Source organism: Arachis ipaensis, chromosome B08 (genome assembly GCF_000816755.2).
Source record: "Arachis ipaensis cultivar K30076 chromosome B08, Araip1.1, whole genome shotgun sequence".
Classification (NCBI taxonomy): Eukaryota; Viridiplantae; Streptophyta; class Magnoliopsida; order Fabales; family Fabaceae; genus Arachis; species Arachis ipaensis.
The window spans coordinates 62,264,053-62,279,169 of NC_029792.2; the positions used below are offsets into that span (position 1 = coordinate 62,264,053).

A 15,117-nucleotide genomic window follows, 5' to 3' on the forward strand; every position below is an offset into this window, starting at 1 on the left:
CAGAACCTACAAACCCTTGATATTCTTCAGGTACACCATCCAAAATTATTTACACGTGATCTTTTTCAGAAAATGGTGAATCAAGAGCAATTATTGAATCAACTGAATTTCAGATTTGTGTAATATAATCAATGGTTGTAGTAAACCTAACCGATTTGAGTTGAGTTTTCAAGTTTTGGATTCTTGCCCTTAATGAAGCTACAAAGAAATCTTGAATGATAGTCCATATTTCATGAAAAAAATTGCAGTGAACAACTTTATTCTTGAAATTGGTATTTATTGAAGCTAGCATCCAGGTCATAAGAGATAAATCTTGAAGCTTCCATTCTTGATAGGTTTCTGATTCAACTTGTGCAGCCTTAGTGATGGCAGCTTGTGGAGTGTTTGTTGTATCTTCTTGGGTAGTGTATTGGACAAGAACTTTCTTTTTTTTTTGTAAAAGTGATCTTAAAGTTTCTGAGGGTCAACTATTATGGTTGTTGAATAACACTATGTATTGTAGTTCTTGTCATCTAGTTTATCTGGCAGCATTGAAAGGTAGTATTTGAAGGTTGAGAAAGTATTGGCAAGGATCATAGCTATGGTGATGATCTTTTGGCTCTGCTACCATGTAAAGTTCTTAGAATAGAAGTTTCTTGGAGACCAAGAATGTGAATATTGAAGGAATCTAAAACAATTAGAGTAGAGTAATTTGAAAATAGAATGCTAAATGTGAAGCATTTTTCTCTATAGATAGAGTGAACTAGACTTGATATATATACATAGCTTTACCATACACTAACAAACTAACTCTATCACAAATATTTATAACAAACTAACTGTTATCCTCTTTTACTCTCTCTTTATCAGTACTACTATTAACAGAAGCAATACAAAACATCCAATGAGGTATTGAATTGAATTTGTCTTTTTCTTATCTTTGTTTATAAATAATTCATTTTGATAATACATTTAGTTTTGGTGCAAGCGATGATGACATGTTGACTACTATGCTATTATCAACCACAACAGTGCAAGGCGATAATGGTAGTAACGACGCAAATGTTGTTTATTTTGTAATTTTTTGAATAAATAAAATAAATACTATATATATTGGTTTTTTTAGAAATATTTATGTTTTATTACTTTTCTTATTGTACGCAGGAAAACATATTACCTGCCTAATCATGTACTAGAATCCAAAGACCACCTGACGTTACCTTTCTGAATGATTACTTGAAAAGCCTTTTTCATTAAAATATCGGTTGAAAACTTAAACGTGAATGATGATTATAATTATTTATTTATCTTTTTATAAAAGACAGGACAGGACGCTCAAAAAAATTATAAAAACTATTACTTAGATTTATTTAGACAATTACCCGTACGAAAAAGTTAAAATCTTTAGATTAGTTAAATTATTTCTAACCAGAGCATTCGCGTCGATTTTATTTATCAAAATTTAAGTACATTCGTAGAAAAGGAAATGGAAACAGTCACACCTGTCTCAACCATTATCTATTTGTTCTATATATTATTTGGATTAATATTTACATATATTTTATTTATTACTTCAAACTCATATGAATGAATACTTTACAGATTTATATCGCTACAACAATTTCAGCAGATAGCGGTAGAAATTTTGCGGCAATTTTGTAAAATCGTCGCGAAATGAAAAGCTGCGGCACATATAGCGGCGGTTAGGAGTTGGGGTTGCAATCAGGTCAACGTTTAGCGGCGGTTTTTATCGAATCGCCGCTGTATTTCAATTAGGTATGCATTTAGCGGCATATTTTCAAAAACCGCCGCTATATATACCGCCGGGTGAGTTATTGTTTTACATTTTGCGGCGGTCTTGTTTAAAGCGCCGCAAAATGCATATTACCACATATTGCAATGTTTTCTTTAGTAATAAACCATCTGGGTATAATCTAGTTAAGTAAAGACTATTATCTTAAGCTACATATATTTAAATCATTGTTACTTAAACTCGTAACACAATTTTTACATTCATTTTACAGAAAAAAATTTACAAGTTAAATAAGCTATATATGTTAACTCATGTGAACAAATTTAACAATAATATTTTCTTGATTACGTTATTGGCATTTAAATTTGCTTTCAAACATGGATGTAAAAGAAGAAAATAAAATCATACTCTGAATTTATAAAGTTAAAATAAAGTTCTAGAGAGCATAAATCAAAGTTACTCCTCTTTAAAGTTATGCCTTACTAAACCTAAATCAAGAAACTCTAAAAGTAGATAAACATGTACAACAGCAACCCAAATCATTAAACTAAGGAAATCAGCATAATTATTATAATAAAAGATCAAAATTTCTCTCCAACATCGTATTGACCTGGCGAAAAATACTCTGTTATGAATCTATAGGCTTCACGTTTTAGAGGATCTGATATTTCATCTCCATACCATGGCATTTTATTCAGATCAAAGCACCTTTTTCTTAACATGTATATCATCTTATTTATCTTGTCGGTCTTCTAAAGTTTCATCGTCTTCTTCTGGAACCTTATTCTGATCAAACTGCATGGATCTGTCGACTGTGACAGAGGAGATATCATCTATATCATCTTCTGAATCAGACTCTTCTTCTCCATCTAGACTGTCAGGAACTAATTCTCCAGAATATTCAGGTAAGACTGAAAATATCAACATGCACATAACAGATTGAGTATACATAGAAGAAACTAAGAACTCCGGAGTCATTGTATACTGACTTAGGAAAAAAAACAAACTACAAGATGCTAGGACAATTTTCAAACTAAACGCAAATTTTTGACAATTACCATCACCCTTGTTAGTAGTTTGGGCAAATCTCTTAAATAGAAGCTCTGTAGCGATTGTTGTGCTTGCAGAGGATGACAAAAAGTCCTCAGTTTTCATTGATCCTGTTCCACCGTCATGTTATGTTCACTATTGTTTTCAAAACGTAACACTAGTGAAATTATATTGCATAATAGATAACAAGATTATAAAAAATGCAACCCTAAGAAGAACAACAACTGTAGAATGAATAAAGATTTAACGTAAACTAACTTTTCCGTATTAAAATCGTTGAAAGAAACAAAAAATCTGCTTTTACTCATGAAAATTCACAATAACATAAATATTTAACTACAAATAAAAACTACACAAGTATAAAGTAACTAAACAAAACAATGTACAACATTGAGTTTATTTAACTTAGTTTATGACAGAAAACTCATCGAAATTCTCTGAAGCATTTTCTATGAGGTCTTCTATATCTTCCTCCCTTGTCAACAGTAAATCTCCAATGTCACCTTCCGCTGACATGTTCAACCCTCGCTGTAGAGAAAAACCAACTTCAGCTTCTTCATTCTCTTCTCCCATGTCATACAAATCCCTTGGTTTCAAATTAACCACAACACTTCATTCCTTAGCTACTTCATCATCCACATAGTATACAAGTTGAGCTTTCGATGCCAATATGTACGGTTCATCTTCTTCTCGATTACTAGTGTGTATCGAACGAGAGAAATTAACGCTGGTAAGCCCCAAATGGTCTTGTTTGATGCCTCTACTGGTAGTGGTATCAGCCCAAACACATTTGAACAATACCACCGTGAAAGAACAACTACAATTCAATGCAATTATGTCTACAATTTTTCTGTAATACGGAACACGACCAACAGCTATTCTATTATCACGCATGTTTGTATAACTTCTTGTATTAGATGATACATATACTTCACTATTTCATCCTGTTTTCCTTTGTGTGATAGTTCTAAACTTGTACCCGTTAACATTGTATGCCCCAAAACGTCTTGCCTGAATCATGGGACCGCACGCAAGCAACTTCAAGTCTTTCAAATGAAGCGTACTTTCCATAGGAACCTAGAACCACATAACATTCATGCTTTAGATTAAAATCAATTTTCATATAGTACTAATTCCAGGCTAAAAACACATTGTTCATGTTAGTATTCTGTCAACCTCATGCTTGCGACCTTGTCTGATGACGCAAGCTTCGCTTTTTCTTTTCCCTAAATGTACTTTATGGGACAAAAGAAAATTAGTCCAACTAGTCACTATGAGAAAAGAGTTATATTGGTGTTTTAGAAATAAATGTGTATACTTACTCAACGAACAGAACCACGGCATCGCAGTTGACTAGCACGTGACGATGAGCTTGATGCTTTTCTATTGGAGTGAGTTCGAAATGCGAAACAGCTCATAATGCCTTTCCAATAGCTAGAAACAAACTTTCCCCTGAAGTATGAAGAACATCAATAGGCTCATCATCAACTCGCCCTGGTCGGTTGATTCTAGTGTAAATATTATCCAAATATCTAGAATAGAAAGTCAGGATTTCCTTAGATAAATAGCCTTCTGTAATTGAGCCTTCTGGTTGTGCCCTATTATGAACATATTGCTTCAGACGACCTAAATACCTTTTATATAAATACAATAAAATGCTCAGTATATACACAATTAATTCAACTGGGTGTACTAAAAGGGTTTATCAGCAAGCTAACCTTTCAATTTGGATACATCCACCTATAATGTACTGGTTCACCAAGAGTAACCTCATCAACGAGATGCACCGTGAGGTGAACCATGACGGTAAAGAAGGATGGAGGAAAAATTATTTCCATCTGACACAGGGTTTGCACAACATGATTCTGAAGCTCAGCAAGCTACATAGGGTTTATGGCTTTCCCAAAAAGTTCTCGAAAAAAAATGATGACAAATTTGCAATCACATTGGACACCGGACTCGGAAGTGCATTCTTCACCAAAATTGGGAGTAATTGTTCCATCAGAATATGGCAGTCATGACTTTTCAACCCAGATAACTTACGCTGTCGCAAATCAACACAACGAGCAGCATTGCTAGAGTATCCATCTGGAAAGACCACATTCTACAAATTCTTCAGGAGTACATCCCTCTGTGAATTCGACATCGCAAATATTGCAAAAGGATATTTACCACCTTCCCCCGGCCATAATTCAAGCCTTATGCCCATGCATCGTAAATCTCTACGATCTTTAAGATTGTCTTTTGATTTGCCACTATCGTTTAAGATAGTGAAGACCACATTATCATAAACATTTTTTCTATATGCATCACATCAAGGTTACGATGCAACATCTGATCCTCCCATTACGGGAGGTCAAAGAAAACACTCTTCTTCTTCCAATGCGAGTCATCTTCATCCGCATCCTGACTAATGTGTCATTTTTTGGATGTCACAGTTGAACTCTTCCCAAATGAAACGTGCACATTAGACTGTTGCCTCAATACATCTATTCCAGATAACTTCTTTGGTTGATCTCTACCTTTGACCTGCCCATCAAATCTATTCCAGTCTAGTTTGTATTTGTGTCCCTGATTCAAAAAGCATCGATGGCCCATGAAACACCATTTTTGGCTGTCTTTCAGCCGCTGTAGCTTAGCATCCAAGTTACATGTAGGACAAGCTAACCCACTGTGCGTATTCCAGCCAGATAGGTTTCCCAATCCCGGAAAGTCACTGATAATCCACATCAGTGCCACACACATCTTGAAAGTGTTTTCCTCTTTGGCATCATACGTTTTGACGCCATTCCATAATTGCTTCAACTCATCTATCAAGGGTTGAAGATAAACATCTATGTCATTACCTGGCATTTTCGGCCCAGGAATAAGCGTGGATAGAATGAAAGATGTCTGCTTCATGCAAAGCCAGGGTGGAAGATTATACGGAATAAAAATCATAGGCCAGATGGAATATTTTGTGCTCATATTCCTAAAGGGATTAAATCCATCACCCGCCAAGGCTAGGTGAACATTGCGTGGATCCGTCGAAAAATTAGTATACTTTGCATCAAACTTCTTCCATGCTTCAGTGTCCCTTGGATGCCTAAGGAAACTATCGTTATTAGACACTTGTTTATGCCATAACATATCACTTGATGTCTTCCTGCTCATGAATAACCGCGGAAGTCATGGTATGAGGGGAAAGTAACGAAGAGTTTTAGCTGATATAGGTTTTCTATTTCTCTTCACTGGTACGTTGAGCCTAACAATAGAGCCGTTTTTAGTCTTCTGCTTCCATCTTGAACACTCACATTTCTTGCACCTAGTCAAGTTCTCATCATTACTTCGGTACAGCATACAATCATTTGGACAAGCATCTATCTTGGTATATTAAATACCCAACTTTTTTATTGTCTTCCTGGCTTTGTACATTGTCTTTGGAAGTTTTGCTTGTTCGAATGTGTCCTGCAGCAAGTCAAAAATCATGGACATTGCCTTGTCACTCACACCGTACATACACTTGATATGATACATCTTCACTAAGAATGATAATTTTGAGTACTTTGAGCATCCGGGATATAACTTCTGCTTTTCAATTAGCTGACCAATCATTCAAATTCTCCCATGGAGTAGTAGAGGACTTGCTGGTGAAGGTGGGAGACTTTATCTTCCCAGCAGACTTCGTGGTGTTGGATATGGAGGAAGAAGTCAAAGCTTTAATCATTTTGGGTAGGTCGTTTCTAGCAACAGCTGGAGCCATCATCGATGTCCAAAAGGGTGAACTTACCCTTATGCTACATGATGAGAAAATGGTATTCAATGTGTTCAAAGTCATGAGCTACCCACAAGAATCACTAGGCAAATGCATGAGATTGGATGTAGTGGAGATCTTAGTACAAGAAACCTTTGAAGAAGGAGAACTTGAAGAGATGTCAGAAGAAGAGCCTCCATCAAATAGTGAGGCTGCAGCAATTCAATCCACTAAGGTACTCATTTCAAGCATGTTAGAGAAAAAGAAGGAAAAGAATGAGGCACCAAACTGGAACTAAAAACATTGCTCCCCACTCTAAAGTATGCATACTTAGGAAGGGATGAGAGCTATCCAGTGATCATCAACTCTGTTCTAAGTCAAAAATAAGAGAAAGAGTTAATCAAGGTGCTGCAGAAGCACCAAGATGCTATTGGATGGACCCTTGCTGACTTGAAAGGGATAAGCCCCTCCATGTGCATGCATAAAATTCTATTAGAAGATGATGCCAAGCCCTCCATTCAACCTCAAAGAAGGCTAAATCCAGTTATAAAAGAAGTAGTACAAAAGGAGGTAATGAAGCTATAGCAGGCAGGAGTGATCTACCCAATTTTTGACAGCCCACAGGTGAGCCCTGTCCAAGTAGTCCCAAAGAAAGGAGGCATTACTGTGGTACCTAATGAGAGGAATGAACTCATCCCTACTAGAACTGTCACGGATTGGAGAATGTGCATTGACTATAGAAAGCTCAATGAGGCTACAAGAAAAGACCATTTTTCACTCACCTTCATGGACCAAATGCTAGAGAGGCTTGCAGGGCATGCATACTACTGCTTCTTGGATGGCTACTCAGGATACAATCAGATAGTAGTCAATATAAGAGACCAGGAGAAAACATCTTTTACTTGTCCATATGGGGTCTTTGCTTATAGATGCATGCCCTTTGGATTGTGCAATGCACCTGCCACTTTCCAAAGATGCATGTTGTCTATCTTTTCGGACATGATTGAAAAATTTATTGAAGTCTTTATGGATGATGTTTTAGTATTTGGGGATTCCTTCCCTAATTGCTTACATCATCTTGCCTTGGTGTTAAAGAGATGCCAAGAGACTAACCTAGTTTTAAACTGGGAGAAATTCTATTTTATGGTAACAGAAGGGATAGTTTTTTGCCACAAAATCTCTAATAAAGGTATACAGGTGGACAGAGCTAAGGTGGAAGTAATTGAGAAATTACCCCCACCTAGTAATGTCAAGGCAATTAGGAGTTTTTTGGGACATGCTGGATTCTACAAAAGGTTTATTAGAGATTTTTCAAAAATTGCCAAACCTTTGAGTAACTTACTTGTCTCTGATACACCTTGTGTTTGATCAAGAATGCCTGCTGGCTTTTGAAAATTTGAAAAGAAAACTTTCCTCAGCACCTATCATTGCCCCACCTAACTGGGATTTACCTTTCGAGCTGATGTGTGATGCATCAGATTTTGCTATTGGGGTAGTGTTAGGACAAAGGAAAGACAATTTGGTACATGTTATATACTATACAAGCAAAGTCCTGAATGAAACCCAAAGGAATTACACCACCACTGAAAAGGAATTGCTAGCAATAGTATTTGCATTTGATAAATTTAGATCATATCTCATTGATTCTAAAGTGATTTTTTTTACTGATCATGCAACACTAAAATATCTCCTTGCCAAGCAAGAATCAAAGCCAAGATTGATAAGGTGGATCTTATTGCTTCAAGAGTTCAACATTGAAATTAAAGACAAGAAAGCAGTAGAGAATAAGGTAGCAGACCACTTGTCAAGAATCCCTTGTAAAAAAGGTAGCACAACCAATCTGAGTGTGAATGAATGCTTTCCAGATGAGCAATTAATGTTGGTTCCCAAGGCGCCCTGGTTCGCAGACATTGCCAACTTCAAAGCAACTGGGGAGGTGCCTTTGGAAATCAGTAAACATCAGAATAGAAAGCTCATCAATGATGCCAAGTATTTCATCTGGGATAAACCATACCTCTTCAAAAAATGTTCGGATGGAATACTTAGAAGATGCATCTCAGAGGAAGAAGGGCGAGAAGTCTTATGGGATTGTCATGGTTCTTGTTATGGAGGACACTTTGGAGGAGAAAGGACTGCAGCCAAAGTATTGCAGTATGGATTCTTTTGGCCCACTATCTTCAAGAATGCAAAGAAACTAGTGAAGAATTGTGATGAATGCCAGAGAGCTAGAAACTTGCCTAAAAGAATGAGATACCACAACACTTCATCCTAGAACTTGAGTTGTTTGATGTAAGGGGAATTGACTTCATGGGACCATTCCTAACCACATACTCAAATAAATATATTTTGGTGGCAGTGGACTATGTATCCAAGTGGGTGGAAGCTATTGCAACCCCCACAAATGATAATAAAGTAGTCATGAACTTCCTCAGAAAGAACATCTTCAGCCGGTTTGGAGTTCCCAGTGCTCTAATCAGTGATGGAGGAAGCCATTTTTGTAACAGACCATTAGAGACTCTCCTCTTGAGATATAGAGTCAAGCATAAGGTTGCCACACCTTATCATCCCCAAACAAGTGGGCAGACAAATATATCCAACAGAAAACTCAAAAGGATTCTTGAAAAGACTGTGGGAACTTCAAGAAAAGACTGGTCAAAGAAGTTGGATGATGCTCTCTGGGCATATAGGACAGCCTTCAAAATACCAATTAGAATGTCTCCATATCAATTGGTGTATGGGAAGGCTTGCCATCTACCATTGGAGCTTGAACACAAAGTATTCTGGGCTCTCAACCTATTGAACTTTGACCATAATGCTGCTGGTCCTGCAACCAAAAGAATTGGAAGAGTTCAGATCCCAAGCCTATGAAAATGCCAAAATTTATAAGGAAAGGGCAAAGAAAAAGCATGACCTCAATTTGGCACCAAGGAACTTTGAAGAAGGACAAAGAGTGCTCCTTTACAACTCCAAGCTAAAGCTCTTTCCTGGGAAGCTAAAGTCAAGGTGGTCAAGACCTTTTCTTGTCACCAAGGTCTCACCTTATGGACACATAGAGATCATGGAGGAAAGCTCACAGCGAACTTTTACTGTGAATGGACAAAGGCTCAAACACTATCTGGGCAATATGGGGGAAAGCCCCAAGATGAAGTACAAGCTCAACTGATGAATTAACCGTCAAGTTAGTGACGTTAAAAGAGCGCTTGTTGGGAGACAACCCAACCGTAGGTAACTCTCTCTCTTTGTAAGTTGTTTCAATAAAAGAGTTAAGTGGATTTCTCTGTATTGCAAGGAGTTAAGTTTGGTGTTGCACACCAAAATAATTCAAGGGTGAATGTGGGATACTAAGTTTGGTGTTCCACCAAAGATTTTATCAAGAACACATTGCAATCCTCAGCATGATTAGTCACTAGTTCCAAACAATCAGAAAAACCACTTAACGATTGCTTAAATTCTAGTGCATAGTTAGTTTTCTTAATAAAAGCACTTGAAGATTCTGCATGTATTCAATTTGCTGCATAAGGCAAGAAATTAAGTTTGGTGTTCACACACCAATTTAAGTTCAGAAACCTACACACATACATGCATATTAACCATCTCTCAAGTGCTTAGGGAGCAAGCAACTTTCAATATCATTACAAAAAGTCATTCAACTTCTTGGATGGACTGTGCATCATCACCAAAGAGAATACAAAAGCTAGGAAGGATGATGGAAAATTAAGCAAAAAGATACCAAGAGGTTGTATTGTTACTTAACTATTTCTACTTGGAAATGTTTTAATTAAAAGTTTGAATGTACCCCTGCTGATTAGCTTACCTTTGTCTACATTGTGTTTGTTTGCTTTCTTTGCTTTTCATTTTAGTGTTCTAGTCTAAGTGCCTATCTCACTTTCACCTTGCTTAAATATATGTCTTGTCCCCTTGATTGAATAAAAGAAAATGTTTGACACAGAAAGAGTAATTGTTCAAGTTGGTAAGAAACAGAATAAGGTTAAATGGTGGTACATGTTTGATTATTTAGCTAGCTCACTAATAAGGATGAAAGGTAGAATGTCCCTTTTAAGCATGAATTTAGTTGCTGTGTGTGAAGCCTTCGTGAATAATTATCCTTGGAAGAAAGAAAGAACAAGAAAGAAGGAAGCAAAGCTAACGTTGGTGGCAAAGTTAGGCCACCAATGGCCAACACCAATGTTGGCAACAAAAAGAAAAGAAACAAAGAATAAGCTAAGCACCAATAGCTTAAACCTTAAGACACATGCCTGTGGTGTTCTTGTACTAGGATATGCTTGGATGATTAGGTTCTAAGGAGTGTTTTAACACTTGGTAACCTGGGTTAACTAACCTGGGATTATCAACCAAAATTTCACTATCAAGAGCAACCTAGTTACAAGGCATTTAGTGACCCAAAGTGGTGCTGGGCATCAATGTCATTAGGATGAATTGTGAGCCAAGTGCCTGTGGTGTGTATGTGTAGAGGAGAGGCTTGAGTTTGTAAGTCTGAGGGGTGCTTCATCACCCAACACCTTGAGCCAACTGGATCAGGAGTGTTGACTGAAAACTTATCTAAAAGGCTGCCTCAACACAGAACACTGAGCTGCAAATAAAGAATAAGTTTTTAAGCAAAAGAAAAACAAAAGTCAAATACCAAGGATCAATGAATAACAAGGCTTCATAGCAGCACCTTAGCTAGTACTTAAAGGGACATCTCACACCTGGAAACTAATAAGAATTGAGCTTCAAATATATCCTGCATGAAACCCCATATACCATATTTGATTTTCTTGAAATAAGGACACATATTTCTCTCTGTTTTCATTCATTCCTCTTATTGTTTTACTGCTTGCTTGGGAACAAGGAAGATTTAAGTTTGGTGTTGTGATGCCAAGGCATCTTAGGCTAGTTTCACAAGCCTTTTTCATTTGTTTTCATTAGGTTTCATGCACTTTCTTGAGCAATAAGTAAGTATTTGGATGAGAATTTCATGCATACCTTGATTCAATCAAACATGGTGAATTATGTGCAATTTCATAAGATTTATTCAAGAATTTACTTGATGCTATGAATGGTGCAAGAATCTTGTGATTATAGCAAAGCTTTGATGCATTTGTTTGGTTGATAATAGGTGAAGAGAAGCAGAGGAAGGGTGAGAAAGAAGCAGAGAAGGCAACGTTGGTGGCCAAAGTTAGCTCACCAACGTTGCCACCAACGTTCCAAGAGCTTGAAGAGCAACGTTGGTGGCCAAATTTGGCTCACCAACGTTGCTGGTAATGTTTTGAATGAAAGGGTGCAACGTTGGAGGGAACGTTGGTGAACTAACGTTTACCCCAATGTCCTTGATAAATATCAAAAGTTGGGGCTGGTTGGATTACTTAGTGTGCATGCGCACAAGGCAGTGTGCGTACGCACAAGTGCCCAACGTTGGAGGGAATTGGTGAACCAACGTTACCTCCAACATCCTCGACTAATCTCAAAACTGGAGCTGGAAGAATTGCCTTGTCTGCATACGCACAGTGTTGTGTGCGTATGCACAAGTGTGCAACGTTGGTAAACAATGTTAACCCCAACGTCTGTGATCAAATTTCAGTTTTGAGATTGGAAACTTTTGATATGACGCTTGCGCGTCGATGATGCATACGCGTGAAAATGGAAAAATAGCAAGTCTCGCGTACGCATGGGCGACGCACACGTGCGAAATGGCAAAAATCCAGTTTGATGCGTATGCGTGGGTGACGTGTACACATCACCAGGCTAACGTTGGTACTAACATTGGTGCACTAACGTTGCCTCTAACGTTCCTCAATGATTTTTAAAGGGAACGTTAGCCAAAGTTAGTGACAAGGCCAACGTTGGTAGTAACGTTGGTGCACTAACTTTGCCTCTAACATCCTCAATGACTAAAAAGGGAACGATAGCTAAAGTTAGTGGTCACCAACGTTACCCGCTAACGTCCATACCAAGCTCAATTTAGTGGCACCCATGCAAGCTCATGAACATTGGTTAGCTCAAGCCCATATCAACATCACTCAAAGCCACTCTCAACTAGCTTCAACAAAGGCCAAAGCCCACATCCAAGACTTCAAGATTGAATGAAGAAAGTGTATAAATAGGATAGAATTTAAGTTAGAAAGAGATTGGCACTTGGGGAGATCCAGGATTGCAAACACTTTGTACTACTTTTCTGCAATTCAGTTTTATTTCAGAATGCACTTTTCAGTTTCAATTTCCATTCCCACAGCCATGAACAACTAAACCCTCTACATTGGGTTAGGAAGCTCTGTTATAATTCAATGGATCAATAATAGTTTTCATTCTTCTTTTTCTCTCTTTTCTCTTGATTTACTTGAAAGCTTTCGATCTTCATCCAATTGAACAGTTGTCTCGGAAGAGAAATTGTTCATACTTGGATTTCCTCTGAACCTTGGAAGAGAAATGAGGAAATCATGCTAGAAATGCTTTCTAATGTTGGACTAGGTTGGGGGTTGGATGGATACAGTGACATAAAATCCTACCAATGCTTTGATTTGGAAAAATGTGTGGTATAATCAGTGATTGTACTTCATCTCTTCCCATGAGCAATTAAATCAAGGAATTGGGCAATTGTTCAAGCTTACAGAGATTGGATTGCCAAGGAATTGGGATTCAATCACCTAAGATTGCCAAGAGATAAATGAATGCATTGATTGAGGAAGAGATTAGAATGAACTTAATCCGGAGAATGTAACATCTCCTAAACCCAATGAGCTTCCCCATTCTGATCTATCCTATTCTTTAATTTCTGCAGCTTACATTTATGCTCAATCACCCCCATTCCCATTTAAATTTCTGCAAGTTTAATTTCCTTTAATTACTTTCTGCAATTTACATTTAGCCATTTACATTCTGCTATTTACATTCTTATTATTTACTTTTTCTGCCAATTTAAATTCTGCAATTCTCAATCCAAATTTCACTTAGTTCAACTAGAACACTCGTCTAATTAAAGTTGATCAACCAATCAATCCCTGTAGGATTCGACCTCACTCTACTGTGAGTTTTTACTTGACGACATTCAGTATACATGCCGAAGGAAATTCGTTGAGAGACAGATTTCCGTGCATCATGTAGTTTCACTACAAGAAAGTATCGGAATAGCGACCGATTTTAGCGACCGAAAAAATTGGTTGCTAATAGGGACCGATTTAGCAACCGATACAGAATTTCCAGGACCAAATCAATATTGGTCGCTAAATCAGTCGCTAAATTACATTCAGTGACCGATTTTAGCAACCAATAAATTTGGTCATTAATAGCAACTGAATTAGCGACCGATAAATTTTAAATGCAACTAAAATAAAATCAGTCACTAAAATTGGTTGCTATTTTTTTATTTAGCGACCGATTTAGCAACCAAAATAGAAATAATATCTTTGGAAATTTTGGTCACAAAAGCGGTCGCTATTTTTTATTTTAGCGACCAATTTTGCAACTGATAGTGAAATAGGATGGACAACTGTTTGGTTGCTAATTCAGTCGCTAAATTAATGGTTGCTAAATCGGTAGCTAATTGTTAATTTAGCGACTGATTTTAGTGACTAACATAATCGGTCACTAATAGCCACCGAATTAGCAACCGACTTGTTTTATACAATTAGAATATAATCGGTCGCTATTTTTTAATTTAGCGATCGAATTAGCAACCAAAACAAAAGAAGGAATGTCCTTGGGACTCTTAGTCACAAGATCGGTCGCTATTTTTTAATTTAGCAATCGATTTTGTAATCAATTTATAGGTAAATAGAATAATGTGGTTGGTCACTAATTCAGTCGCTAAAGTTATGGTCAGTAAATCAGTTGCTAATTTTTAAATTAGCGACCAATTTTATAAATTAATCAATCACAAAAGCGGTCACTAAGTTAAAAAAAAAAAGATATTATCTAAATTTCCCAACCTAACCCTAACCCACCCCTACCATTCTCATCTCCTCCAATCTTCTGCGCACGTTTTCTCCTGAGGTCCTGTCGGCATTGTCTTCTCCAGTTGCGGCGCCATCTCCTGAGGTCTCCTCACCGTCTTCTTCCTCCAACAGAAACTGCCACCTCCTCCACCCGTTCCGGCCAGGTTCACACATTCATCCACTATTCTCTCTTTCTTTTTGACTTTTCGAATTCTTTTTCTAATTATCGCTTTTCGTCATTTTTATTGAGGCCAGCTAACGAAGGAAGAAGCAAATTAGACATGTTTTAAAGAGGTAAATAAAAATGCTCTTCCTCTCAAATCATATCTGTTTTCAGGTTTTTTTCTCTCTTTTTGATTTCTGCGTTCTCTTATTTGATTCGCCTACTAGAAAATGTGTTTTTGATGAGATCACATTTGCTTGATGCCATTGATCATTTTACGAGTTTTAATAAGTTTGATCAATTTGATTAATTTTTAATTATATATTTTCTCATAGGTTTTCTTGTGCCTTATTTTGGTGGAATGATCTAATTGTCATCAAAATATTTGTCTAGTTTTGACGAAATCATTGGATCGACCACTGAAATACCAAAGGGAAGTTGTCGCAGCTGCATTGTCTGAATTCGTTCGTTATAGGTGCATATATAATGATAGTTTTAATAAGTTTCT

General features: G+C 37.1%; 1 long non-coding RNA gene across 1 annotated transcript; it reads left to right on the forward strand.

Annotated features, from left to right (window-relative positions):
* LOC110265533 lies at positions 14,496-14,737 on the forward strand. Its single transcript, XR_002351678.1, has 2 exons — positions 14,496-14,610; positions 14,702-14,737. It is a non-coding gene; the product is annotated as an uncharacterized LOC110265533 (long non-coding RNA).